Genomic DNA, 27,251 nt, shown 5'->3' with positions numbered 1-27,251 from the left:
ATAGTTGATTTATAATGTTCTGTGTCCACAAATGGCAAATGCTGGAGAGGGTGTGGAGAACAGGGAACCCTCCTACACTGCTTGTGGGAATGTAAACTGGTGCAGCCATTATGAAGAACCCTATGGAGGCTACTTAAAAAACTAAAAATAGACTTACCCTATGATCTGGCAGTCCCACTCCTGGGCATATATCTAGAGAAAAGTCTAATTTGAAAAGATACAGGCACCCCAGTGTTCACAGAAGCAATATTTACAGTAGCCAAGACATGGAAAAAACCTAAATGTCTATGAAATGATGACTGGGTAAAGAAGTTGTGGTATATTTATACAGTGGAATACTACTCAGCCATGAAAAATAATAAAATAATGCCATTTGCAGAAACATGAATGGACCTAGAGATAGTCACTCTAAGTGAAGTAAGCAAGACAGAGAAAAACATCACATGATATCACTTACATGTGGAATCTTAAAAAAAAAATGATACAAATGAACTTATTTACAAAACAGAGCCAGAATCACAGACATAGGAAACAAACTTATGGTTACTAGGGGGGAAAAGGTGGGAGGAGGGATAAATTGGGAGTTTGGGATTACCAGACACAAACTAGTATATATAAAATAGATAAACAACAAGGTCCTACCGTACAGAACATACAGTATGCGCTATACTCAACACCTTATGAACCTATATTCAATATCCTGTAATAACCTAAAATGAAAAAAGAATGTGAAAAAGTGCATAATATATATATAACTGAATCACTATGCTGTACACCAGAAACTAACACAACACTGAAATCCTCCTATAGTTCAAAGAAAAAAAAGATGTGAGATACACACACACACACAAAGACACACACAATGGAATACTACTCAGCCATAAAGAAGAATGAAAAATGCCACCTGCAGCAACATGGATGGACCTAGAGATGATCATACTAAGTGAAGTCAGTCAGACAGAGAAAGACAAATGCCATATGGTATCACTTATATGGGAATCCCTTTTTACCCCACAATTTCTTCAGTCCTTGGGGCTGTCTGACTTAATATTCTCCCCAACTTAAGGGAGTTTGATTGATGTTTTAAGTTGAATTTTCTTGTCCACAGTAATAGACAGAGAATGTTCTTGCCATTCAGGTTTTTGTTTTCTAAGTGCTATTCATTTCCTATTTCCTATGGATTTATTTTTTTCCCTTCTTTTTGATCTGTCAGAATCTGTGTGTGCATGTGTGTACTTTTATATAGTGTTATAAACGTGTATATTCATTTACGTGTAACATACATATATTCTTACATATATGAATGTATTATAATGTATTCTTGATATTAATGATAAATATTTGGGTTAAAATATTTTGTTTTCTCTTTGTTGATGGTGTATATTATTTTTATAAATATTAAAAATGTGTGTATTCAAATTAATTTGTATTGGCTTAAAATAATAGGTTCCTTTTGTGTCTTGCATTCAAGAAAGAATATTCCTTTTTGATGCTGCTGAACTCAAGCTGTTTCGTATCCTTCTTAAATAGCGTGCCTAATAAGGCTTTTCCTATTACATCAGGACAAAAACAGGAGGACCATTTAAGAAGATAACCAGTATTAAAAGTGTGTTATGTTCTTGTTCTGGATTGAGCACGTTTGCCTATTATCGGAAACCATTGCCCAGTAAACACCAACATCACCATTATTACATTACACGGATATAGCAGGGTATGTTTCCAAAGTACTTTTAAATCACTTTTATTCGTTATTACCCTGTGCCCTAGTTTTTTTAATTGGAAGTCATTCCCTTTCAGTACTAAATTCCTAATTAAATCCCCAGACTGAACTATGAAACCTGCCCCCATCTTTTTTTTTTTTTAATAGGAAGTAGACACCATTTGAAGGAGAAATACATGCATTTTAATTATGTTGTTCGTCTTCGCACAACTAGGAACCAATCAGTAGGTTGTAGGAAAATAAATTCTCCCCAAGCTTGTTCTAAAGGCTTCTAAATTGGGGTTATTGTATTCTACAATTCTACGTCTTGTGAAACAGGCTTTAAAAAAAAAATTAATTTTGCTAGCCTTGAGGACATTATGGTAGAGTGTAATAAGACAGTTACAAAAGGGACACGTGTATAATTCCACTTACAGGAGGCGCCTGGAGTAGTCAAATCTCATAGAGGCAGAAAGTAGGGTGCTGGGCACCAGCAAACTGGGGGAGGGGAAGTGGGGAGTCAGTGTGTAGCGCGCATGGAGTTTCAGTGTAGCGATGTGAGCGTTCTGCAGATGGATGGTGGTGATGGCTGCACAACGATGTGAACAGACTTAATGCCACTGAACCGTACACTTCAAAGAAGTCACACCGGGACATTTTATGCTATGCGTATTTTACCACCATTAAAAAGGTTTTTAACTCCCTCTGATGTAAAACTGATCAATGCGTCTTGACCGTACAAAGATTGCGGAGGTGAGCAAAAGAAACGGTATCGCTTAAAGGAGCGATTTCCATCGGTCATTCCCGCACCCCTGTGGTGTACGCTGCTCATGTTTATACAGACGGGCCAGACGCACACAAAATATGTCACTGCCAGGATATTTTCTGCGAGTGTCTTTCTTACTGGAATATATCCCACATGTAACATTGTGTACACTTAAGGTGCCTCCCATGTTCTTTGGATACAGTTGAATATTGTAATATGGTTGCCATTGCAGCGACGGTTAGCGTCGGTATCGCATGACATCATTATCATTTGTTTTGCAAGATATTTTCTGTGCAATAGTTACAGTGGTGGTGTTTCAAGAATCACAGACCGGCTGAGAAATTTGTGAGTACTTTCGAAAAGTAAGGGAGGGAGAAAAGACAGGCTCTGGAGGAATGTTTATAGCTGGCTGGAATCTTAGCATCCTTGCCGTGCGACGTCAGACCCCTGTGTGAGGAGTAGTGGGGAAGACAGGTTAAAAACTACAGGATGACCGTGGGTCGGCAAAGAGGCTAGACAGCTGGGCCTCCCGACCTTGGGGTTACAACTTGCTCGTCCTTCGTCCTCAAGAAACCAGTCACGAACTGTCCGCCGTGATATTTACCGATTTCGTGTCTTCGGGCCGTTGCTTGAGATGACATCTGTGATTTTTCTCTGTAACGTTGGTGACAAGGCTGAGGAGGACAGCTGTTCCCCAGCCTACTTTTGGTTTCCCCTTTGATACTCGATACTTAATTTGAGGATGTCGGCTGTCTCACACCTAAGGATGAGTTTGGGCTTGATTTCCTTGGGGATTCCAAAAAAAAAATGCACCAAAGTGTCTATGATGTAAATGGGATTGGTTCAGCAATCCTTCAACCTGGCCGCTCCGTAGAGGACCACACAAGCAAAGCGGTGAAAAGGCCAAAGTTCATCCTGGGAACCCGGCCACGTGTCCTGTATCCTTGAAAGTCCTACCGGGGATTCAGTGGTACTGAGTATTTCTTACTATTTTTCTCTAAATCCTGCCTTGTGGAGGGCAAGGTCAACAAGACAGTGCACAGGGCTGGCTGGCTCTGATGCACCTGCCAGCTAATCCCACAGCTCATGCCCCTTTCGTGGGACCATCTCAGACAAAAGGTGACTCTGTCCTCATTGAGTTAAGTCAAACAGGTTCCCACCTCAGAACTCCCAGTGCAACAGCAGCACGTGGAATGGTAGCCGGGAAGCAGGCGTTCGGCTGAAGCACAGCCAGTAAGCCGTGTGAACTGCTTTCCGCAGCGTTCACGGGGACGTATCAGAGGACGTGCTGACCGATGCTGCCACTCCAATCAAAACCGCTACCGGTGAGATAATTTAGACCATCTCCGATGCTTTAAATACAGGGGTCGGTAAACTGCCACCAGTATCCCAAATCTGGCCAGCTGCCTGTGTCTGTGTTTTTTTAAGGACTGCCGAGTTAAGGATGGTTTAAACATTTCCAAATGGTTACATTTTAAGTGACTCTGCACAGACCTACATTAATCCCCTCAACGTTGTATCATGGTTCATAAAAACATACAGTCTAAAATCTTTACTTTTAAGGTAGTTAAGATTTTAAAATATTGATTTTAAAATACTTGAGAGGTTTGCAGAGCCCTGCCTTACATTTTGGTTTCATACATACATACATATATATATATATATATATATATAGGAAGTATTATATATATTGTTTAGAATTGAATATATATTCATAAGTATATATTCATTGAATATATATTCATAAATATATTAAATTTATAAATATAACTATATTAAGTATATATGAAATATACATATTTGGAATTAATATATATATTGCTTAGAATTGAATATATATTCATAAGTATATATTCATAGATATTCGTTGAATATATATTCATAAAAATATTAAATTTATAAATATAAATGTATATTAAGTATATATGAATATATATTTATGAATATATTCAATAATATATATGAATATATGTACTTATGAATATATATTCAATAATATATATGAATATATATTTAACTATATACATGAATATATGTATTTATGAATATATGTTCAATAATATATATGAATATATATATATATATATTTAACTGCAAAGGATTGTGTACAGAACCCCCAAGGAGGGGGATGAATGTTACCCTCAGGGCAAATATTATTTGGAGCATTTGTACAGCAGGACTGGTGTCACTGAATGATTACAGAAGAAATCCCCAAACATGTGAATGTGTTTTTCTCTCCAGAGGCTATAAAACACATTTTGTAAAGAACTTCACTCTCCTTGTGCTCCAGAGATAATTTCTCTCTCAAATAATTACTAGGACAGTGGTTTAGCTACACAGGAGGTAGTTTACTGGAGGAAACAATTTGCCATTTTCCGAGAACTATTTACACAATTCTTATTAAGGTTATCAGCCTAGTAACTTACTGAAAAGGATGACGGGTAACAGGATGATGGGGGCTCTTTTTAACCTCCTGTGCCCTGAAAAGCATACCCATGCGTTACTCCAAGCGCTTGCCCAGAATTTTCCCTCGATCTCAGGGTCTCTGATTTTCACATATTCACATGTGCCTGTTGCTAACACATCTCCTCCGGCTCTACAATTGAACCCCAGGAAGAGCAGACACAGTCCGTCACGAAAGGATTTAATCAAGAAATCCATCTCCAGGAAAGGCACACAGGCTTGGCAATTGGCATCAACAGCGTGTCGATAATGCATGTGGCCAGTTTGAAAATGAAACCTGTATGCACATAACCTACACGAAGGCTCACGATTCACGAAACTCTTTCTTTACTCTTTTTTATACGACTGCTGTTTCACTGAATGTTAGCAGCATTTTGATCGGCTCTGTCATTGTTACTCTAGTGGCTGTTTATGCAGGGTATGCTATGCCTCAGCCGTGTGCTCACAGTGTAGACACATAATGTTAGGGCTCACAGGAACCCTGTGTTATAACGAAGACGGTGTGATTGGAAGGATAAGGAACCCACGTGGGAAGACCACATTCTGTCTGTCCACTGCCGTCTGTGCTCCTACGTCAGCTTTCTCGTCTATGAAGACATGATCATGGCAATAACATCATGACCTGACTTACACTCAGACAAGTGCTGTAAGAACACAACGCAATGATGGACACGAACGCCTTGAAGATGGAGGAGCAGAAAGTGAACGGGGTCTGAAAACGCACACAGGAAGGGGTGTCGGGAAGTGGAGCCCCGCTCAGCTCACACGAGGGGCACAGACCAAACCCCCCAGGCAGCGACTGGACGCTGGGATGGTTAACGAGGTGTGTCAACCTGACGGGGCCACAGGTGCCCAGGGAGCTGGTTAAACAGTAATTCTAGGTGTGTCTGCGGGGTTGCTTCCGGAAGAGAGAAGCATTTCAATACGTGGACTAAGAATAGCACATAACCCTCCCCGGTGGACGAATAAACCTGACCAAGGTGGTGACAGGCTTATACACTGAGAATCATAAAAGACTCATGAAGGAGACTGAAGGTGATTCAAAGAAATGGGAAGATACCCCATGCTCCAGGATGGGAAAATGAACATTGTTGAAATGGCCATGCAACTCAAAGCGACCTACAGATTTAATGCAACCCCTCTACCGTTACCCAGGATGTTCATCACAGAACTAGAACAAACCATCCTAAAATGCACATGGAGCCAGAATAGCCAGAGAAATCCTGAGGAAAAAGAACAAAGCTGGAGACATAACCCTCCCAGACGTCAGCCGACACTACACAGCTACAGTAATCAAAACAGTGTGGTATTGGGGGGAAGGACCAAAAACCCAGACAAAGAAAAACACAGACCTACGGATCCATGGAACAGAATAGAGAGCCCAGAAACAGACCCACACACCTACAGTCAATTAATCTTCAACAAGGTGCGTCGCTCAGGTCAGACAGGACGGACCAAACCCCCCCAGGCAGGGACTGCCCACGGGGACGTGTAATGTGAAGTGTCAGCCTGATGCGGCCACAGGTGCCCGGGTAGCTGGTTGGATGGGCGCCATGCAACCGACTGAGAGCCAGAGCAGAAGCAAAGAGGGAGCTGAACCTGCTCTCTGCCCGAGGGCGTGAGCTGTGACTCCCCTCCTCGCCGCCCCCGCGCTGGGGGTCACACGTCAACTTACAACCGTCCAGTTCCTGGTTCTCGAGCCTTGGGACTCACCCGGCACTGGCGTCTGTCTAACCGACTCACTGTCGTTTCTCCAAAGATGCCCCTTGGTCCGTCATCTGCGCTTTTCATCCGTGCATCACCTCCCCTTTATTTTCTCACTCAGCTTATGGAATGTCAAGGCTCCCCCATGCCACAGGAGGATCCCCACCGTGCAGTGAAAGCTGTCCCTCGTCAAAGCACAGGAGCTGTGCCACCCGTCAGTCGTCGTAAGCGCCGTGAAAAGTCACAGCTCAGGGCTTCTCCGTGCAATCCCCAATGCAGGGTTCGGGGTTTCACCTGCACGGTGCCTGAGCCCTTTTAGCGCGTGTTCACCTCGTCCCCGTGTCCTCAGCGGAGGTTCCTGCATGGCAGGGTCTGTCGGTTCTGCTTTCTCGTGTCCCCCACTCTCTGCAAACCTCCCACCACTGAAAGTCTCTCAGTGCGTGCTTGTCAACTGGACTGGACTCACGGAGCGATGGCTAAAAGCCCCTCCGGTAACAGCTTAAGGGTGCTGACCTCTCCTGCACTCGGCGGCCATCTGAGAATAGCAGCCCATCCGCGGAGCCCAGGTAGCATCTGTTTTTCTCTCGACGGCGTGTTTGCAAGTCCGCACGGTGGGCTGCTTCCGACGGGGCCGACCCAAGCTCCAGGGCACCGGCCAGGAGGGCCGGAGCGTGTGCTTCTCAAGGGAGCCTGCGCTCGCAGCTCTCGCCGCTCCTGCAGAGCCTGAGCGACAGCTGCCTTGGACAGGATGGCGTCGGGGAAGGGAAGCGAGGCAAGGGGACGGCCTGAGTGCCCGGTCCCCGAAGAACCACAGAGTGGCTGGCAGCCGGCGCCCTCCACGTGGGCGAGGCCGGACGGAGCGACAGAGCAAAAGGAAGCCACGTCGGGGGGGTCATTCCCTCTCTTTCTCTTCTGCTTTCTTACCTGGGTCTCCGTCCGCAGGGAGTGTCCCCCACTCACCTGTGCCCTTTCCCAGGCCGGTGTCCTCGTCTACCAGCCTTGAACTCAGAGGCGCCTGCTCCGGGGATTCTGAGACAGGGCTGGGAAATGGAATATAGACAAACAGGTTGCATTTTGTTGTCTCTCTTTACAGTTTTTTTTACCCTATTATTTTCCTCTCATTTTTGTTGTTTCTTTTTTTTTTTTTAACATTTTTTATTGAGTTGTAGTCAGTTTACAATGTTGTGTCAAATTCCAGTGTAGAGCACAATTTTCCCGTTATACATGAACATGTATATATTCATTTTCACATTCTTTTTCACCGTGAGCTACCATAAGTTGTTGTATATATTTCCCTGTGCTATACAGTATGGTCTTGTTTATCTATTCTACAATTTTGAAATCCCAGTCTGTCCCTTCCCACCCCCCACCCCCTTTGCTGCTTTCTTTTTAATAACAATCACTTTTTGGAAGGGACGTCCCATACGTAGGTACTGGGTGTTACACGGGGCAGTGCGTGTCGTGGTTTTATTTATACCCACCAGTCTTAACTCCACCAGCCCCTCTGCATCCTGCTTCATCATTAAACAGTGTGCAATGTGCGCAACTTTGTATTCTCTCTATATTTACCTACCTGTTTTATTTTTAACAGCTTTTAATTTTTAATGAGGACTGATTAGCCTTTCAAGATAATGATGGATGTAATGGTACATAATTGAACACAAAGGTTAAAATATTTCCTTTTTAGTCTCCACTGCCCCCCACCCCCCACCCCCATCAAACAGGCTTATTCTGGATATATGCATTATTCTGTAAGATTTTCTTAACATTCCATCTTCCAAAGAAATGCGTACAGAAGACAGAAATGGTGCCAGAAACATTTTTTTAAAACGTATTTTTGGCCTCTGACCAAATACCCCAGAGATGGGGTCCAATCTGAAAATCATTCCATTGTAGTTTTTCCTCTCTGTCCTTTTGAGACACCATCATTTTATCATATATCATCTACCATCCTCTATCATGTTGAAAAAGCACCTTGGCCACGGCCAAACGTCACTAGGTCACAGGCTGCTGGGAGAGCCTGGGGTCACCTGGTCTTCGTGCATTCTGGGTAAAGTGCTTGTGACTGCACCGGGGGAGGCAAAGAGGCTCCGAAGGTAGGGGAGAGGGGAGGGGAGGAGGGGGGAGGGGAAAGGAGAAGGGGGAGGGGGAGGGTAGAGGGAGGAGGGAAGTGGAGAGGGGAGGGGAGGAGGGGGAGGGGAAAGAAGGGGGAGGGGGAGGGTAGAGGGAGGAGGGAAGTGGAGAGGGGAGGTGAGGAGGGAAGTGGAGAGGGGAGGGGAGGAGGGAAGTGGAGAGGGGAGGGGAGGAGGGAAGTGGAGAGGGGAGGGGAGGAGGGGGGAGGGGAAAGGAGAAGGGGGAGGGGGAGGGTAGAGGGAGGAGGGACGTGGAGAGGGGAGGGGAGGAGGGGGGAGGGGAAAGGAGAAGGGGGAGGGGGAGGGTAGAGGGAGGAGGGAAGTGGAGAGGGGAGGGGAGGAGGGAAGTGGAGAGGGGAGAGGAGGAGGGGGGAGGGGAAAGGAGAAGGGAGAGGGGGAGGGTAGAGGGAGGAGGGAAGTGGAGAGGGGAGGGGAGGAGGGGAATGGGAAAGGAGAAGGAGGGAAGAGGGGGAGGGAAGGGGAAAGGGGAGGGGAGGGGAGAGGGGGACAGGAGGGGGAGGGGGAGGTGGGAGGGAGGGGGGTTTCCAGATGCTTTAAACTAAGAATTCAGGAAAATCAGCTGGTCAATTGACACTTCAGAAAGGATGTGGTGGAAGCATTGACCTGTCAGCCGGTCTCGGTGAGAGGCAGTTGTGGCTCGAGCAGGTGTTTATTGGTTTTACAGCCATCCTGCTCTTAAAAAAAATAAAATAAAACAAAACCCTGCAGCTAACTAACTTCACCTCATACGCTAATCACACAGGCGTCAAAGACTGCAGAAGCAAAATGCTTCCCAGAATTCAAACGTGTGTCCTCACACGTGTCCTCGTGGTTCTTTCTGTTCCGACCTCCCCGGGGGAAGTCTCTGGATGGAGGGCCGCAGAGCTGCCTCTCCTGCAGGTTTGGGGACAGGAGGTGTGTGCTCACAGGGCAGCCTGAACGTGGAACGCCGTCCACTGCGCGGCAGGTGGTGCGACGCTGCCACAGAGCATCACAGCCGGGGCTCTCCCGTACATTCCCTGCAAGTGAGGCCTCATCTCACCTTCCTGGGACATCCGCACAATTCTTCCATAGGATTTCCGGCAGCTACGCGTCTCACGGGACGAGGGGAGGCACTGTCCAGGGGAAGGCAGTGGCGGTCCTTTCCAGAGGCCGTTGGGAACATTCAGATGTTGGTGCGGTTTCAATTTTGGGGGGGCGTCCGGCTTCACTGGGTGGAGCACTGATCTCAAGCCCAAGCACATGTGCCCCGAAGCCGAAGGCATCCTCTGGTCCTCTGACCTCACAACTGTGCAGCCGTTGCCCCTGGAAACCCAGGTGGTGTCCAGACATCACAATGGGGTGCTCTGCCCACTCTGGGGACCTGGTCCTGTTGGCAGGAGGGGAATTGTCCGGTGAGCATGTGAGGTTTTCAGCTGTCTCCACCGACAACAGGAGGAATATATATATATACACAGAGAGCGAGATCTCAAAATGCAAGGCACACCCCAGGGCAGTTATGTGCAATGGGGTAGACTCGCCGGCTGAAGGACACGGGCAGGGCGTGTCCAGAGATGTGAAGGTGGGGTCACAGGGCCGTAGAAGTCCCATGAACGCATCTGACTTTAAAACAGACTTGTGTGTGTGTGTGCGTGTGCGTGTGTGTGTGTGTGTATAAGACTCCTAAAAAAGCATCTATAAATTAGAAGATAATGCAAACATATTTAAAATTTAAAAAAATTAAAAGGTGAGGGGTGTGGGAGGGATAAATGAAGAATTTGGGATTAGCAAATACAATATATAAGAGGGAGGGCGTAGCTCAGTGGTAAGGCATGTGCTTAGGTTGCGTGAGGTCCTGGGTTAAATCCCCAGTCCCTCCATTAAAATAAGTAAATAAGCAAATAAATACATACATACATACATACATACATAAAAATCCTAATTACCCCCCAAAAACCGAACAAATTACTAAATATAAAGTAGATAAACGACAGTGTCCTACTGTGTAGCACAGGGAACTATATCAAATATCCTGTAATAAACCACAATGGAAAGGAATATGAATATACATATGTATATATACATATAACTGAGTCACTATGCTGTAAACGAGAAGTTAACACATTTTAAATCGACTGTACGTCAGTCAAAAAAATAAAAAAAAACTCATAGAACACTGTGAACGAAAAATACTGCAAACCACATCAGTAAACTGAGAATGCTGAAGCCATCAAGTCACCAGCGCTGCCGCCACCCCCCCACCCCCCCCCCCCAGTGAAGCCCAGCCCACAGCCCGGCCTCTGCAGCCACTCACAGTGCTGCCCTCTGAGGGGACTCAGAACAGGAAAGGACAGGACCCTGGCCCTAGACAGCTAGGTGCCTGTCAAAGGAGTGAATTCAGTGAGCCCAGATGCTTGCTTCCTCCCATACATAGAACAGCGCTACATTCTTTAACTTGAGATGCCTGCTTTCCTTAGATAACAAGTCATCTTTTATTGTTCCAACTATCTGGTCTTTGTTGTAAAGCTCCTATGTATCCTGGCTTCTCCCCTCCCTCTTCGGAGCCGTCCCTCAGAGCCATCTGAGGGGCTGTCATCCCAGCTCGAGTCCTCCTGCCAAATAAAACATTAGTCTCAATTTTCGGGTTGTGCGTTTATTTCAGCCGACAGATGCATGACATGCGGTGGCCCCTGAAGTCGCCGTGGCTGCCGCTGAGCACGACGCGTCACTGCTGGGTCAGCGCGGGAACACAAGAAGCACACCGGTGTCAGCCACGGGGCCGAGCGGGTACCGAGCGACTCCGTACTGTTCCCTCGATGTCTCTGTAAACCCACAGTGGCTCTAGACAAGTGTATTGATTTTTTTTTAAGTATAGACTCGGTTTTAAAAGTTAAAAGAAAACAAAGAACACGACTTGGGGGCGGGCACGTGCCCGGGGGACAGTGTGCGCCTGGGCTGGAGGGCCGGGTGTCCGGTGAGAGTCAAGCGTCTCGGGGAGGAAGCAGGGCTGGTGGGAGCCCTGCGTCGTCATCAGGGACGTGTGGACGTTGCCACGTCATTTAAGCCCATTAGGGGTGGACGGGTGAAGGGGGTGAGAGAAGCAAGGTCCACAAGCAGTACTTGGAGACCCAGGTGTTTCCATCCAGTCTCGGGGCCGGGAGAGGTGGGGGGCACCCAACCCGACGGCCTTGTACAAACACTGAGGACCGCCAGTGGTGTCCAGAGGGTTTGCAGCGGGCTTTGGCCTCATCCCCAGCCTCCTTCTTCCGAGGGAAGGAGTGATGGCCACGCAGCTCACTAGCTCTAACAGAGAAAAGAATTGCACATTGGAGACGTAAACCCAAACCCTTTTAATCGCATTCGTTCATTCATGGCCCTAGTTCCCAAAGCCTTTTCACAGCCCCTGGGCACAGAGCAGACAGTCAGTGCATAATGGTTGCAGGCTGGATCCCTCCTGACGGGAGGGCGTGGCTTAGGAAGGCAGTGGGTAAACACTCCTCAAAGGGCAGGACGCGTTCCAAGGACCAGCAGACACAGAAGGGCCGTCCAGGGAGCGGGAGCGGAGGCACCTGGGCCTCAAAGACGACGTCTGGAAAGTGGTCCGTGGTGCTGCCTGATGCTGGAAGGATGCTGAATAAAGTCCCTTTGCTGGGGAGAGCGAGTGGAGCCTTCCAGGCTTCCTGATGAAGAAGGGGGTGGAACCCATGGCCTCTGAGGGTCCTCACCTCCTCCTTTTCCCGGCAAAGGAATGTCGCCTGGAGTCCTCTGAACGCTCTGCCAGCTGCAAAGCGCAGCCGTTTGCCTGCAGCGACGCACTTCAATGAGCTCATTGACCCGGCTTTCCCACAGTCCCAAACGCCACCGGGAGCGCCTGCCTGGGCCTTCCGTGCCAGGAAGGGGATGGGCCTGGGCTCCGTCTGGCTCCAGACGGCATTCCTGGGCTGGCGCGTCACAGGCTGCAGAAAGAGCTGGGGACGCCCGCAGGGAAAGCCTTCCACCCAAAGCAGCGTCCCCGAGGCCACCGTGGGAAGGGGCCTGCTCCCCCAGATCTCCCAAGACGGGGGGAGCCGTCAGCCTAACTGTGGAAAGGAAGCTTGTCTGAAAAAGTCTCACAGGACGGGGACTTCAGAGTCACTTCAGAGAGCTGGTTGTTTATCAGAACGGTGTTTACCAGGGAGGTGCAAGGCAGCAGCCCCCAAGCTACTTCGCCTGCGGTGCGATGGAGGGGTCCGGCTTTCCGTGCACAACCGAGGCTGCCGAGCCCGAAAATGCAGCGCCTGGACTTTCCCCAGATCGCCTCTATTCAGAAAGTAGTGCGGGAGGGACAGGGCCGGGGCGGGGGCGGGGGCAGCCTGGCAGTTAAAGCTTAGGGCCACCGTTAATAGGAAAGCAGCGTATTCATTCTGCCATTCGTACAAACGGAAGGGCTCCGGCTGTGCTCACCTGCTCAGGGGGAAGCCAGCAGTAATTGTCCCCCCCCCCCCAACAAAGGGACTCTGGCCACGTCCGGAGGCGTTTTTCACTGCTGGACAGGGAAGGGTGTTACTGGCTCCTATGAGAAGAGGGCCGACCCGCTGCTGAACATGGAAAATTACCCAGGACAGACGCCCCCGCCAGGCACCGCCAGGCCGAGCCGTATCCGGCCCCTGATGTCACTGGTGCTGACGGGACACACCCTGAGGCCGATTCAGGAGGACCCAGCCTTGACGATCACCTGGGCAGCTAACCGGATACAAACTCAGTTTCCCATCCCTGCTGAGAGCTGTGTGAGCCGTGCAAAGGAAGGCTTAGCCCAAGAATTAATCCACTGGCCTGTCACCCAAGGCCACCTGACGTCTAGCTAACACACCGCGGTCCGTCCTGACGGCTTGGACCTCTCAATGAACGCCGTCTGTTGACCTGGGACTGCCCGAGGCCCTCGCAGATAAACCATTCGCTCTTAACCCGGTGCTGCTGTCACCCACAGAACGACCACCCCCACCCAGCACCCCATTTTCCCCTAGCTACCGACACGCGACGCAGCTCTGAGGTCCATCCAGCCAAGGCCGCTGCTTCCTTCTTGTATCAGTTACATCCGTGTTCACCCGAAGCGGCATCTCACTGTTCTGCGCCCACGGGATGCGGACCAGTCGGTCAGACACGGCGCATCGTTCTGCGTGTATGTTTTATTCGTTCACGCGTGCTTCTACGGGAAGGACTACCCTGGCAGATGTTCAGAGGGATTTGGAAATAGGCGGTGAATTTAGCCACCAAAAGTCAAGCTCCAAGGGACGAGGCCAGAGAAGTCTCTTTCGAGCTCCTGCCCCTTTCTGTTGGCACGCAGACCCCGTCCTCCTGCAACCCTTTCACAACCCCCCCCAAGTGATCCCCTTTTCCCCAAACCCAGCGACCTGTGGTTCCCCCCCATTCTCTGACACTCACTGCTTCATTCCATGAATGCCTTGAGCAATCGGTTATCTCATTATGTCTACACAGTTGAACCCCGCTCTTGCCTAACAACTACTCTCTTCAACAACATACGAGTTTTGACTCCCTGTTTTGTTTTTCCTCAAAAAGAATACAGAGTTGATGACTCAGACATGGTCGTTCTGCAATAATAAAATCAGCAGCCCATTTTCTGGGGGGTTTCTGTCATTCTGGTTTGTGGTCCTGCCACCAGCACGTCTGAGAACTGGCTTGGGGGAATAAATGTTACTTCATCCAGAAATTTAAAAATATTTTCCCCTTCCTTAGGGGCCGTGGTGACAGGTGATGCTCAGCTCAGCCTGCAGCCACCCTGAATCCCTGACTCACTCTTCTCAGACCTATTCTTTCTCAAGGAGCCAGAGAAAGGAGGTACAGGGGCGGTGGTGGGGGGGACGGATTCTGTTTCTCCTCTTATTCAGTGGTCTTTCAACAGCCACCCTCCCTGGGTGGTAATCGTCCTCGGTGCTCATGTGTTATTCTAGAAGTTTACCTTGAGGCTGTGCCATTGAAAATGCTTTTCAACAGGAGGAAAAACCATTTGAAGCATTAACATTTGTAGCCAAACCCCCACTCAAAAGGAAGGGCCCGCTGAGTCACAACAATCCCCAGCAGCCGAGGGGATGCCCTCACCTGTGGTCCAAGCCCGTCACAGAGTACGTTAAAATTCATGACTCGTAACCTCCGGGCCAAGAGCTCCACCCGGGGGGGTATCCGGCTGCGGCTAATCCCCTTAGGCTATTGAAAGGAAAATGCCTAGGCGGACTGTGTATAAAAATACCAACAAATAGAATTAATCCACAACCTACCAGGAATCCGTGGGTCCCTCCCGAGACACACTTTAACAGAAGATAGCGCCTCTCCCTTGAAGCTTTTCCCCTTTCACGTGCCCCCAGCGGTTTCTCCAACAGATACTCAGCAACCATCTCTTATAGACATTTTCCCATCATTTCTTTGTGTGTCTGTGTTTTACCCCCAAGAAAATATAATTTAACTTCCAGGTAAAGTATCAGAGAAACCACACGAAAAAGAACAAGGCGCGATGGCTACCGATGGCTAACGTAGCCCCCCAGGTTAAAATACAACGAAAATTTGAAAGTGTACTTTGATAGGTGAGCTTCAGGCAGTGCTTCCGCATGGGCTGTCTGTTTTTCCAGTGGGGGTAAAGTCACGTTTGAGCGCCTGTTAGCGGAGAGTCTCTTCGCTCTCTCGTTCACCACAGGAGAAGCTGTAGCCCGGGTCACTTTTCCTTTTCGGTGTCCACGTGCGGACTGGTCTCAGGAAGTTCAGTAACCATGGAAAACCACACATGATGCAGCAGTCTGCAGTCCCAAAGAGCCCCAGCCTCAGATACACTGGGGCTTGTTTGAGTCAAGGCAACAGTGAGTTCATTGGGGTCTTAACTATCCGTTCTCCGGAAAAAAAAAAAGAAGAAAAAAGAGACCAAAATCAGCTGGATGAGTGACCTATGTCCTCTGTATCCTGCAGGTCATGGAACTAAGAAGGCCCTGGTGACACGCTGTTTGAAGAGAACGCACCGCTGGACGCTGACATGCACACCCACACCGCCGTCGCCGCGGGACCAGACGTGCTCGCACGTGACTTTAAACTGTGATGCGGACCAGAGTAAATTCTGAAAACGTACGCTCCTGCTAAAATACGTTTACCCTGACATGGAATAAACTCTGCACCATAGTTGGTGAGGTTCCTTACCGGGAACAGAAATACATAAATAAGTACATGATATTTTACCCTCAGATAATTATTGCCTTTCATGATTTTCTTTGCATTTATCTTATACTAAATCAGTTTAAGATATTTTATCAGAGATTCACTGTATAGCAGAGAACTATATTCGGTATCTTGTAATAACGTATAATGGGGAATAATCTGAAAATAAAATGTATAACTGAATCATTTTGCTGTACACCTGAAATGAATGCAATACTGTAAATCTACCATACTTCAGTTTTAAAAAAGATATTTTATAAGAGGAACATCCTAAGAGGTTAATACAATTTTATTGACTCAGAAATTAATGAACAGATATATTAAAGTTGATTATTTTAGAAAACAGAATCATTGATTTTTCTCGAAATTCACAAATTGAACAAGTTCCAGTAAATGGGATTTACCTACAAGCCCGCTAGATTTGCTATTATTATTTTTTTAACATTTTTTATTGATTTATAGTCATTTTACAATGTTGTGCCAAATTCCAGTGTAGAGCACAATTTTTCAGTTACACATGAACATATATATATATTCATTGTCACATTATTTCTCTGTGAGCTCCCATAAGATCTTGTATATATTTCCCTGTGCTACACAGTATAATCTTGTTTATCTATTCTACAATTTTGAAATCCCAGTCTATCTCTTCCCACCCCCCATCCCCTTGGCAACCCCAAGTTTATATTCTATGTCTATGAGTCTGTTTCTGTTTTCTATTTATGTTCATTTTTTTTTTTTTTTTTTTTTAGATTCCACATATGAGCGATCTCATATGGTATTTTTCTTTCTGTTTCTGGCTTACTTCACTTAGAATGACATTCTCCAGGAGCATCCATGTTGCTGCAAATGGCGATTTGCTATTATTATTGTTTAGTGTCTACTTAGTATTAAGAAATACAATGTAGGAACGTCATACAGGTTCTTCCTAAAAAATAATTATTAAAACGTAGTAAGTTTCCCCAATTCAGATATAAAAGAGGGCAAAATTAAAAGGTTAACATCCAGTTCTCTACTCCCAAGAAAAAAAAAGAATGGCTCAAAACAAAAAAGCGTAAAGAGCTTTCACATTGTAAAATACGTCAGTCCTAAAAAGTAGACGAAAAACAGAATAAGTGGGAGTAATTATGGATTTGGCACTACATCTTTTTCGTATCTTCATTCACTGAAGTGAAAACGAAATGGGATTACCACTGTATGACCTCAGTCAATTAATTAAAGATCCAGAATCCAAATAACTGAACAAAAGTTTAGGAAGATTGATTCCTACTACTATCTATTTATAACCACCCTGGAGTGCTTTTTAAAAAAAGTTATTTAATGTAGCTAAGCTTTGTGTAATTCCCATGGGTAATCTAAAGACAGATAAATTTTTCAATTACGAATACAAACATCTGTGTCAGAAAAAAAAAACCATGATGGTTTATGTCTTTCTTCTTTATTTAGAGTTGATTATAAATCTACTTCTATTTTGAGAAAATTAAAGTTTTCTGTTTTTTTTTAAACTTGCCCAACTGAACTAAATCTTTTATGTTCTGAGATGCTCTGTCAACGGATCTAACACATGATGCCTTTAAGTTCAAAGACCCTCAGCATTTTGCCAAACTGAGTATTGAAATGAACATGGGATAAGCCAATAACAACGCCAATCGAAGCCTCAGGGAGTGGGGTAAGCCGGAGATGGATGTGCTGAATACGACCTTACTATCTAACGGGGAGACGGACAGCAAACAGCCTCCCACACCAGCGCCCGCAGGACACAGGCTGAACGAGGAGAAACCTGCAACCTCTGTGTGCTACGGAAAGAACCGCTCTGCGGCACCAGTTTCACGCCCACAGGTGCCTCCCTGATGGAGGACGTGGAAGGCTGAACACAGGGTAAGACGGATGCTTGCATCAGGATGGCGATGAATACAGAAGAAAGAAGGAGAGGAAGGGGGGAGTGTGCTGAATGTATAAATGTGATGCAGTGGGGTTCTGCTGATTTCACGTGATGACGTAGATTCCTCCAACATCAGGAGAAGAAAAAGCTATCCCGAACCGTTTCAGGTAGGCTAGTCTCAGGAAGGCTTTTTTTTTTTTTTCCATTTTCTTATCTTTTTCATTATATCTTACTATAAGATATTGAATAGAGTTCCCTGTGCTACACAGAAGAAACTTGCTGGTTATCTATTTTATATAAGGTAGTGTGTATCTGCAAACCTGGAACTCACAATTTATCCTTTCCAACCTCCTTTCCACCCTGGTAACCATAAGTTTGTTTTCTATGTCTGTATGTTTCTGTTTTGTAAATAAGGTCATTTGTATCTTTTTCTTTTTTTTAGATTCCCCACATGACTGATATCATACAGTATGTTTCTTTCTCTTTCTAACTTCACTTAGAATGATGATCTCCAGGTGCATTCATGTTGCTCCAAATGGCATTATTTCATTCTTTTTCATGGCTGGGTAATATTCCATTGTATATATGTACCACATCTTTGTCCAGTCATCTGTCGATGGACATTTAGGTTGTTTCCATGTCTTGACTATTGTAAACAGTGCTGCTGTGAACATTGGGGAGCAGATGTCTTTTTCCAATTAGAGTTTCCTCCAAATATATGCCCAGGAGTAGGATTACTGGATCCTTTGGTAAGTCTATCTCTAGTTTTTTGAGGAATCTCTGTACTGTTTTCTATAATGGCTGCACCAAACTGCATTCCCACCAGCAGTGTAGGAGGGTTCCCTTTTCTCCACACCCTCTCCATCATTTATTGTTCGTGGACTTTTTAACAATGGCCATTTGGACTGGTGTGTGGTGATGCCCCATGGCAGTTTTGATTTAGGAAGGCTCTTAATAAATCGTTTGTTCGTACATCTGTGATTTGATAGTCCATGATGACCAAGGGGAATTTAAGCATGCCACTTCCAAATCATCTCCATCAGAAAAGAGAGTGTTCTAGTCCCCAGGCATTAAAACCAGACTCCCACCTCCTCCTTGATGACAAATGTCCCAACTTCGCCCAGGACAGAACCAAGCCAATGCCATCCATAGTCGCTTTCTGTTGAAGCAGGTGAGTGGTCCTCCTTACTGACTCCTTTAGGGAATTTCTGCACAGTCATTCTCAATGTTTATGGCATACCACTGGTTGCTGCTGGGACACTCTTTTTGTTACTGGGCAGCTCTGAAGAGCCCTCAAGTGTTGGATGACCTTGGCATCAACAGAACCCAGACTGACCTGAGCCGTGATGGAAGCCCAGGTGTTCCTAAAAAGACACGGCGCTCATCCCACGCTAATATAGATCTGCTCTTACACTGAAAGGGAACTTTAAAAGTCTTCAGTGATTTTCCTTCATCCTTTCTGATTTTCGGCCAATTGCAGAAGATCAGCATTTTGTTACGTGCTGCACAATTCCTTCTTAGTCTCTAAGGATTATTCCTACCGCCTTTCCATGGATTGGATAAGCTGTGATGCATTCATCATTTTATCCGACTTGTGGTTTCATTGTCTATGTTTAGTTCTATCGTGACCACAAGCCACTTCCAACGTGCATTTTCAACAGTCTTGATCTATTTCTTTCCATCCCTCAGGCACATAACCAAGTCAGTTTTGTTCTGAAACATCTCTCCACATAACCCTGTGCCTGGGGTCTCTAACGTAAATGTGGCTGTGGTCAAGAGGGTAAAACTGATGTGAAAAGCGAGCTGGGTGTGAAAACAAACAAACACGCACAGAAATGAGAAGCCCCAGAATTCTGGTAGGAAAAGGGCAGGAATGGTGAACTACGAGTGCATCGTTCTTCTACTAAATTAGCTGCATGAGTTTGGTGACTGCAAAGAAATAAGATTGCTTCTGGTTAAAAATCTGCCAAATCTCCCAATTTGATGTGGGGGATCACATGGCACCAGACCCTGTTCGCCATCTGAAAATCCAGGTCCCGTATTTCCAGATCTTCCCATTTTTAAGGGAAACAGAGGATCAAAGTAAAAAATCTAAATCTAATTAATTTTAAATGCTAATACTTTACATTTCAAAACATAGCAGTTGCCATTAGGGGACAATGGCTGTGCAGAGTCTCTCTGCCTCTCTACTTTTTCTTCCAAATGCATGTGAAGTTATGATTTTTTAAAAAAGCTTATGCGAAGAAAAAAATAACAGCAAAGTAACGTGAACACCAACACAGCGCTGGGAGCTGGGCACTCTGCAGCCTGTGTCTTAGGCTGATGCATGAAATGATGGCTGTGCATGAGTTGCCAGAATATGAGCGTTTTCCTTTTTGTGGTCACTACTGACATACATTTGCTCTGGAAAATGACCGAGCTCATGAAAGTCTTTCACTTTAAAGTCGGCAAAGAGAAGCTTATATTTGTAATGGACACCCACGCTTCACTGAATGATAAAGTGTGTGTGTCTTGGAGGTCCCCTACCGGTTTCTAAGGAGGCGTGTCCTTTGACATGGTGGAATAGTCTTATATATATTTTTTAAATTTATTGAACAAAAAGATAGCCATGGAACATGAAAATGAACTCAGGCTCCTTCCATGTAGGTGGAAATGGCAAGAAACTATGATCAAAGCCTCAGAAATGCTGGTCCAAAGCTAACTGAGCTAAATGAAGAGATACAAATTAAAACATCGAATTGCATTTGATTTACAGACACTGAGGATCATAAAGCAGAATTTGGGAATCCACTTCACCAAGCCAAGTGTAAATTGTGTTTCCTGTGCTGTTTAGAGAACTTTCAATAAGACGCGTTTAATAGATTTGGCTGGTCTCTCTGCAGAACTTCTGGGCATTAGTACATTAAAAACAATTTTTTTTAATTGAAGTTTAGTTGATTTATTGTGTTGTGTTAGTTTCTGGTGTACAGCATAGTGATTCAATTATACATATATATACATTCTTTCTCATTACAGGTTATTACAATATATTGAATATAGTTCCCTGGGCTATACGGTAGGACTCTAGTTTATTTTATATAGAGTAGTTTATACCTGCTAATCCCAAACTTCTGATTTATCCTTCCCCCCTCTCTTTCCCCTTTGGTAGCCATCAGTTTGTTTGCTATGTCTGTGAGTCTGTTTCTGTTTCATAAATAAGTTCATTGGTATCAATTTTTTTTTAATTCAACAAATGAGCGATCTCATATGGTATTTTTCTTTCTCTTTCTGGCTTACCTCACTCAGAATGACATTCTCCAGGGACATCCATGCTGCTGCAAATGGCGTTATGTTGTCATTTTTATGGCCGAATAGTATTCCATTGTATAAATATACCACATCTTTATCCAGTCATGTGTCGATGGACATTTAGGCTGCTTACATGTTTGGGCTACTGTATATAGTACTGCTATGAATGTTGGGGTGGAGGAGTCTTTTCAAATTACAGTTTTCTCCAGATACATGCCCAGGAGTGGGATTACTGGATCAGAGGGTAAGTCTATTTTCAGTTTTCTGAGGCATCTCCTTACTGTTCTCCATACTGGCTGCACCGAACTGCATTCCCACCAACAGCGTCACTGCTTCCTGAGACACGTTCCTGAGGTTCCAAGTCTGTTCGTAAACGTGTGGGGGACTCCAGACCTTCTGCTGATTAGGGTCCTGATGGCAAGCACTTTGGCTTGTAGATGAGAACAGTAGTTTTTATCAGTTCACTTGGGTCATGATCATGCTCTGGGCAATCAGTTCCTGTTGGTCTCAAACAATGTGATTATACGCGGGGAAAAGCACAGCAGATGCACCAGAGAGCACTGGGAACAGGCTGAACCACTGCTTCGTGCGTCAGGGAAGACTCGGCCGAGAGAAGTAAAACCTCGTGCTCACTAGCTAACGCACCAGGCTCCTTGTTCCCCACTTATTTTTATTGGCTCATTTAATTCTCCCGTGAATCCTTAGAGGCAGAGCTCTGTCCTGTATTTTCTTTCACTGAGAGGATGAAGAAATTGCGATTCCGATGGCTTCGTTGGCTTTCCTGGGGACAGTATTCTGTGCAGCAGAAACGGACTCTGAAGTCATGCTCTCCAAGAGTCCAGAAATTTGCCTAACATTGTTTACTAATTTCTTCATCTCCTTTTCTGTTAAAAAAAAAAAAAGTAGGGGGATGGGGATAAAAAGAAAAAGGTTCTGCCTCCTTTCACAGACTCTTTGGGATCCAGAAATATTTATTCAAGCATGGTAAACTTCAAATCACTGTAACAGTCTGAGCTGTTACATTTATTATTTAAAAACTTTAGGGAATTTTTTTTTTCTATTTATGTTGGAAAATGTGTCTTGGGAAAGAACCCGGACTGAGACTTCATTTCAGAGCACCTTCCGGTTGAGCATTCTACCCAGAAAAAAGAAATGGGATGCAGGGGAAGTTTGATGTGCAAGCAGAAGATACTTGTATATTTGTCTTAATCAGAGCATCTTGGACTAAGGTGGTGTTTCCAAACGCATACTTACTAGTACAAAGGTTTCTGAAAATTCTCCAAGGAAAAAGGATCTATGGTCAAAGAAGTTTGCAAAACGTTGCCTATGGTAAGTGTTTCTTGTGGATTCACAACAGGCTAACACTGTGCAAAATACTAACATGGAAAACACGTGTTTAACTGTATTTCACTTAGTCTTTGCAACCTTTCCCAGCTACGGGGATTTTTTTTTTTTTTATGGAATATTAGTTCGTTAAGACTGCCATAACAAAGGACCACAGACTTGGGGGTGGGGCTTACACAGTGCACATTTCTGTCTCCCGGTCCTGGAGGCTGGAATCTGAGACCAAGGTGTCAGCAGGGCTGGGGTCTCCTGAGACCTCTCCCCTTGGTGTGCGGACGGCCGTCTCCTCCCTGCGTCCTCCCATGGGCGTCCCTCTGTGTGTGTCTGGGTCCTCATCTCCTCTTCTTATAAGGACAGCAGTCCTGTGGGATCAGGACCCACCTAGTGACCTCATTTTACCTCCATCCCCTCTTTAAAGACCCCCATCTCCAAACACAGCCACGTTGTGAGGTCCTGACAAGGGCTTCACCCTGTAAATTTTGGAGGGGGACACACAGCACGGCCCACCTGTAACAGTGACCCACTAACCCTCTCTGGAACAGTAATCCTGAGAACACGCTGGAAATGCTGTGTGGGAGACACTCAGGCCCCCCCACGCTGGCTCCGAAAGTGGTCTGCAGGGATTCGCACGGAGCGCGGTGGCGTCCTCCACCACCCAAAGCTGTGGGTTCCTCTCAGACGTCATTGCCGAGAACGTGAATAACAACGTGAATGGGCTCCCATCGTGTGTCCTTGTCAAGTTGTGCTTGTTCTTAGAAACTTATCCTCTTAAAAAAAATAGATCCTTCAAAACCAACATTTTGCCTGTTAACTCGTGATCGCAGCAGTCAGTCTTCAGCATATCTGCCCGTGGAGTCGGCCCCTGTGATTCCAACTGGAAAGATCCGTTCAGTCCTGAGTTTCCGCGGGGCTGGCAAAGGGAGACAGAAGCCCGAAGATGTGTTCCGAATCATGAACTCCTATCAAAGCCATTACTGGATCAACAGTCAATCCAGCTGGATAAACTCTGAGAAAAGAAAAATGCCTGTAACTTCCCTTTGCCCGTAATGAGTTCACACGGCTTCCTTCCTCCAGCCCACGTGTACCTGGCGGACGAGAGCTGAGAGCTGGCCGAGCTTGCAACGACGGAAAGGAAGCACCTCCTTCCGAAAAGCCACCTGACCTGATCTCCATGAAGCCCTTCTGGGTGAAATGACGGCCCGTCATTCAGAAATGACTGGTGACAATCAAAGTGGTCCAGGTGGCTTGGCCCGGCTACTTACCGGTGGGCCGGTGTGGGGCGTGCACAGACGGGGTGGGGAGGTAATTTGGGAAGAGGGTAGAGCCTTTCAGGAAACCGTAGGAAGTTCTTGACAAGAAGGATTCTTGTCTATTCGCGAGGGCTGTGAAAGCAAGTTAAGGAATGTCAAGTTGTCTCTGCGTCCGTGAGAACCAAAATAGAAAGCGCGAAATGGTCCTGCGGGGTCCAGCAGCGGGTGGACAATGAGTCCCTCGAGTCTGCCTGCCCTGGGCAACGTCCAGCAGGAGGGGAGTGCTGGCTGCTGCTTCCAAGGGGTGCGTTAAGAACCCTGCAGACCCCTGAATCGCCCACCCTCCTAATGGACCTGAGACGTGACCCTTTCCAGGAGGACCTGGATTTTTTAAACTGTTTACTCTTTGTTTCCCAAAGAGCAGGCTCATTCTCTTAGCAGATAAGTGGAGAATCAAGTGATTTTCTTTCTTTTTTTTTTAATGCCTTGTGCTGACACATGGATATAAAAAGCTGAACTCCACTATTTTTTCATGATTTCTCTAGAAGTTCAAACCAGTGGGCAACCCTCAGAGGCTTCCATATCAGGAAAGCACACGGAGCTTGTACCAAATGATCACGTGTCATGGGAAAGGCAGGGAATTTAGCATCGTATCCTCTGGAGAACATAATTAAGATTGCATACATGACTGAAACTGTCAAATGCAAAAATCCTCAAATCACTCAGTAAGCCCCTAGTATGTCACCATGCATTTGACTACATCGAATAGGATATCCTTTAGTCAGCCTATCTGAACTGATACGCAGGACTCAGTATGTGGGAAAACACAGTTGAATAAAGCAGCTCCTTGTTCACACGTGAAAGAATATTTTCCCGCATGTGATTTGAAGCAGCTCAGAACAGAGGAAAAGTACAGCTTGTCTTAAATGCCACCAAACTGGGGACAGAGCAACGGCAGCTGGTACACTACATCTGAATCAAACACGGAACGTCTCGTGTTAAGTACCAAGGGATGTTGTGTGTTAGACGTAATTTCGATTGCTCGACTCTGTAGCACTGCACATTTCTCGGTCTTTTATTCTCCAGTGTACTCTTGTCTGTGTGATGACATCCAAAGTTATGGCAGTTCAATCTTTTCCTTCTCCAATTTCATCTTCAGAGTCTCCCTCCCTCTCTCTCTGTCTCAGACACACCCTTTGTTATTTTTATCCTCATTCATTCATGCATTCATTTCTTCCTGCATCCATCTGCTTGTCCATCCATCCATCCTGCTTTCTTTCTACCCATCTGTTTACATAGCATTTATGAAGGTGTAAACTCTGAAAGACAAAAATCCTTCTCACTTCCCTTTGCCTGTGATGAGTTCGCACGCCTTCCTTCCTCCAGCCCACGTATACCTGGCGGACGAGAGCTGAGAGCTGGCCACGCTTGAAATGACTCAATGGAACCATCTCATTTTGGGGTGAGGGGTCTTGAAATGACTGAATGAAGATCCACTCAGTCATTCAAGAATGGTGCTGATGGTCTGAGCACTGGGGATTAAGTAGCAAAAACAAAAACAAAAACAAAAACGAAAACAAAAACAAAAACAAAACAAAAGAAAACTCAAACCAACCCAAACAAGCAATGAACCTATAAAAAGAAGTTCTAGCACCCATGCAGGTGACATTTCAGTGGGATGACCACGTGGTCAGAGTCCATTCTGACTCGCCCCCTGCTCAGCTCGGAGCTGAGACTGGAGAGTCCAGCCATACATTGCAACATCTCCGTCCCCCCTTTTTCTCCCCTCGCTGGGGGTGTTAGTCCCACAGCTCTTCATATTGAGTGTTGACGTTTTCCCAGCCGTAATCAGTGTAGACGCCCCAAGCGGGTGTATCATGCAAAACCCCACGCTATCCAGTACCGTCCTGTTGTGTGCAGGCGCTGTGTTGCACAGGAGATCCCCAAAACTTGCCCATCTTGGTAACTGAAACTTTTGAACAGCAAACTCCTTTCCAGTGGTTACAATTACAGCAGTGAGTTGACGTGCTTTGGTTTGAGAGGAGAGGACGGCTTTCACGGACCTGTCGGAGGTCAGTGAGGCTGGGGGATGGTGAGATAAGGCAGTTCTTGCACCACAAAGAGACCTACCAGCCAAGCAGGCGACTACAATCAAAGGCGAACACAGCATTCTACGTGTCACGCAGACCAGATGCTCCTGGGAGTGTCCTGTACTCGATAAAACACACACGAGAAAGCAGGAAAGGTCGACGCTAACGCCAGCTCAGCCAGGAGGTGGCAGCTATACTTGAGTCACAGATCGGGGGGCCCCTGACTACGTGAGAGCCCCGCTCAGGCAAGGGCTGGTTGCGGGGACTCGGCTGAGGCACGGGGCCTTTCCTCCCTCAGTTTCCTCAGCTGTGAAGCGACACCTGGGCCAGGGTTTGGGGGAGGATGAAATAACAAAGCGCGCAAGGTGCTTCGTACGCTGTCATGATCCGGACCTAAATCTCAGCGTGATGTGAAGGCACGCCTCATCAGACGTGACCATCTGCTGGGACGGACTGAAGCGTTTGGCATTCTGCAACGTGGGAGTGTCTGAGAGACATCATCGTGTTTGGTTATCTGTGTGGCTGTGTTTACCGTGACGGTTCACGCCGCCACATCGCTTCAGGGCCTCTCCGAGTTGCTTCGGGAACCGCAGACATTTAAAACCATTTACCCTTTCCTCAGTTGCTCAAAGTTTGACACTCACATTGATCATAACAGAACACAACACGGTTTCCATGGAGATGGAAGTCTTCCCCCCACCCCACCGTTTCCGTACAATTAACCGCACTGCATGCCTAACAGCGCCCAGAGCATCATCTGGGGAAGGCAGCAGGTTTATTCGGGGCTTTCTTACCACAATTCCCAATGCACGTGTTAAGGTCTTTGCGGGAACGTGGCCCGTGTTGGTTACGCCGTGGTGTCACGACTGAGCCTCACCATCCACCTTTCTGGGTGCTCACTAAAATCAACGAAGTGCTCGCTGCAATCTGAACTTTGACCACAGCCCGCCAGCTGACGGCCTCTGCTTTAACAATTTAGAGACTTGCTATTGTAAATTCAAATACGTCTAACCGTTCTCAGTGGAAAGAAAGGTTGTAATAGTTCTGAGTGGAAAACCCTTGGGGGTTACTCTGCGAGATGAAGGATAGACTTTTATTTCTGGTAATAAACTAGCCTGGGATTTAGAAGAATCAGGTCCTACCCCCGTCAGTCACGAACAATCTTGTTACTTTCAGCAGGTCGCTTAAAATCTCTCCTTTTCCTATTTCTCATCTATAAAATCAGAAAATTGGACTAAACCTGCCTATGAGCTAGTCCTACTCTGAGATTTTTCTAAGGTCTTATTTTTGGACATTTAAAATTTATTTGCTAAATACACTTAAAGAGATAACATTCAGCTTACTTCATGGTAGAAATTGCATTGACTGCATGATATTATAATGTTTTTTGTTGGTAATTTGGTTTAAAACGCCTCATTATAAGCTGAAATGATGCATTGATGTATGAAAATTAATGTTAC

At 46.1% G+C, this 27,251-nt stretch overlaps 1 protein-coding gene across 2 annotated transcripts in view; it reads right to left on the bottom strand.

Annotated features, from left to right (window-relative positions):
* Window positions 1-6,478: 6,478 nt before the first annotated feature.
* The window catches only part of LOC135318491 (pseudouridine-5'-phosphatase), a 498,722-nt gene continuing 477,949 nt past the window's right edge, over window positions 6,479-27,251 (bottom strand). Inside the window, exons 7-8 of one of the 2 annotated variants that reach the window (XR_010379278.1) lie at window positions 9,807-10,133; window positions 6,479-7,672 (exon numbers count right to left, since the gene is read on the bottom strand). The gene's annotated coding sequence lies outside the window, so the exon portion shown is untranslated. The remainder of the gene's footprint in view (window positions 7,673-9,806; window positions 10,134-27,251) is intronic. The other variant, XR_010379279.1, reaches the window with a different exon arrangement.

The sequence above is a fragment of the Camelus dromedarius genome, chromosome X, assembly GCF_036321535.1.
Source record: "Camelus dromedarius isolate mCamDro1 chromosome X, mCamDro1.pat, whole genome shotgun sequence".
Taxonomy (NCBI): Eukaryota; Metazoa; Chordata; class Mammalia; order Artiodactyla; family Camelidae; genus Camelus; species Camelus dromedarius.
This window is presented reverse-complemented; position numbering and strand designations above follow the sequence as displayed.